Source organism: Mandrillus leucophaeus, unplaced genomic scaffold (assembly GCF_000951045.1).
Source record: "Mandrillus leucophaeus isolate KB7577 unplaced genomic scaffold, Mleu.le_1.0 Scaffold245, whole genome shotgun sequence".
Taxonomy (NCBI): Eukaryota; Metazoa; Chordata; class Mammalia; order Primates; family Cercopithecidae; genus Mandrillus; species Mandrillus leucophaeus.
The window spans coordinates 1,279,005-1,282,023 of NW_012102532.1; positions in this window are offsets into that span (position 1 = coordinate 1,279,005).

Below are 3,019 nucleotides of genomic sequence, written 5' to 3' on the forward strand. Positions count from 1 at the left end.
GGCTGGAATGCAGTGGCGTGATCTTGGCTCACTGCAACCTTTGCCTCCTGGGTTCAAGCGATCCTCTTGCCTCAGCCTCCCGAGTAGCTGGGATTACAGGTGCCCACCACCACGCCTGGCTAATTTTTGTATTTTTAGTAGAGATGGGATTTCACAATATTGGCCAGGCTGGTCTCGAACTCCTGATCTTAGGTGATCCATCTGCCTTGGCTTCTCAAAGTGTTGGGATTACAGGCACGAACCACTGCGCCTGGCCATGTTAGGCTATTCTTGCGTTGCTATGAAGTAATACCTGAGTCTGGAAAATTTATAATGAAAAGAGGTTTAATTGGCTCATGGCCCTACAGGCTGTACAGGCATGGTGCTGGTATTTGCCAGCTTCTGGGGAGGCCTTAGGGAGCTTTTACTCTTGGCAGAAGGTGAAGCAGGAGCAGGCATGTCACTTGACCAGGGCAGGAGCAAGAGAGTTAGAGTGGGAGGTGCCACACACTTTTAAAACACCAGATCTTGCGAGAACTCACTCATCACCAAAGCGATGGTGCTAAGACATTCATGAGGGATTCGCCGTCATGATCCAAACACCTCCCACCAGGCCCCACTTCCAATATTGGAGATTATAATTCAACATGAGATTTGATGGGGACATATATTCAAACTACATCAGGGGTCTACTAGAGAGGGGAGGGAGGCAGACAAGGGCTGAAAAACTACCTTTTGGGTACTATGGTCACTACTCCAGTGATGGAATCATTGTCCCCAAACCTCAGCATCATTCAGTATACCTATGTAACAAACCTGCACGTTTACCCCCTGAATCTAAAATAAAAATTGAAATTATTAAAAAAAAGATAATTGCAAGTCACTTAAAAAAATGCTGTGTAGGCCAATACTACATAAGGCAAACCAAATAGATTTGCTGGCCACGTTTGGCCATAGGCCACACATTTAGAGCCTCTGGTTTGATGTGTTTTATCTCAGTGGCCTGCCTTTCTGACGGCTTCACCTACGTGGTGGGAGGCTGAGGGTGGCGACTTGGGATTTGTATATCTCTGCTCTCCCTTGTGAAGGGGTGAGGTGGGATTATGAGTAATCTATTTGCACCAGGAGCCTCTTGGGAAAGAACTCGCCCAAAGAGAAGAAGGCACTTGGCATGATACGCTCAACTCAGTAACAGAAATCTCAGGGTCAGAGTTGACATATGGCTCTCCTGCACTGCACTGTAACTCTGGGAGGGCCAGGATTGTGTCCATTTTGTTTATACCGTATAGGGTAAGCACAGAGCCTGGCCTGACTGTAGATACTCAATGAGTATTGGCTGACTGATCGAAATCATATTACTGCCCTGTGCATGTCCCCTGATTTGATGTTCACCTCAACCCTGATGAATTCATGTTTGGATCCTGCAGGCCATATGTAAAAATGCAGGAATCGTGTCACTGAAAACTCAGAAAGGCATTGGGAGCACTTTCACATTGCCTTGGTGCTCCCTAAAAAGAGTAACCAAAAAAATAAAAGAAGTGTTTTCCTCCTCTCCATTCCTTTCCTCACGCTACATTGCTGTGCAGTTTTAGTACCTGTGGGCTTCTCTGTAATGGCAGGGGCGTCCCAGCAGGGGATGGCACTGCTGGGGTGTTCTGGTCCTCACCATATGGTGTGGAAGGTGCTGGGTGCTCCCAGACAGACGTGTTTATGAACATGGGGCTGGAGAGCCTAAGTGGGTGGAGGAAGAGAGCCAGAGAAACGTTAATAGGGCCCCAGGTGCACCCACAGGCTGGAAAGATATGCATTATACTTGGAGTTTGTGGAAGAGGCCACTAGCTGCTCACCAAATCCTAATTCTCTCATGTTTCTGTGCACACACCCTGTGGTTAGGTGTGGCCTGTGGTTGGGTTCCAGCCAAGAGAATATGAGTAGAAGTTATGTGTGCCACATGTAGGCCTGGCCCATACAAACCTCCTACTGTGTGACTGTCAATGTTCTTTTCTCACCGTGACCCTGGGAGGAATGTGCTGAGGATTGCAGGGCCTTTGCTGTCCTCCTGGGTCTGTAAGGGGTGAGCCCCACTGACCATCCGGAACCATTTTGGACACTTTATGTGGGAACCATACACTTCCATGGCAGGCGCAGTGGCTCATGCCTGTAATCCCAGCTCTTTGGGAAGCGGAAGCAGGGATATTGCTGGAGCCCAGGAGATGGACACCAGCCTGGGCAACATAGCAGGACCCTGTCTGTATTAAGAAAAAACCCAAAAACCAAAAAACAACAAACACTTCCGTTATATTTGAGCCAAAATAGTTTTTAGATGTATTTGTTATTGAAGTGAACCTGCCTAACTAGTCCAGGGACTCAGCACCTGCTACTGGGTGCATCTGCAACATGGGCGTTCAGGAATGGAAGCAGAGGCTCAGAGGCCACTGAAGATTTTGAGAATACTAGTCAGCTTTGGCAAGGCATAAGGTGAAGAGATGCCCTGAGCCAGCATAGCGTGCTTGGAAGGATTTTCAAAAGGGAAGGAAATAAGAATGCAGCTCGTAGAGCTTTCTAGGCATAGCAGCAGGCAATGCAGCTTCCCGTAAAGTGATCTTTAAGCCCTCTAACTTGGACACTGAATTCAAAAAAGACTGAAGCTCTTCCTAGAGAAAGAGTTGCAAAGTGTGTGACAAAGAAGCGGTCCAATCTATTTCTGAATAATGAAACTGCCCTACAATTTGGTGCTTAAAACAACATTCATTTTGAAGAATTCTCTCTCACGGTTCTGGGTGCTCACAAGGCTGAGAGATGGTTCTCACTTAGAGCATCTTCTGCAGCTGCAGTCAGAAGGGGCTGGCGTCATCTTGAAAAGGTCTTCACTCAGATGTCTGGTGCTGAATTAATGCTGATCGACAGCTGCAACCTCAGTGGGGGTCAACCAGAGCCCCAGGACATGGTCTGGGCTTCTCCACTGCATGGCTTCTGGGTCCTAAGAGTGAACGTCCCAAGAGGACTGGAAAGATGCAGGACCGCCTTCTTTCTTTCTTTC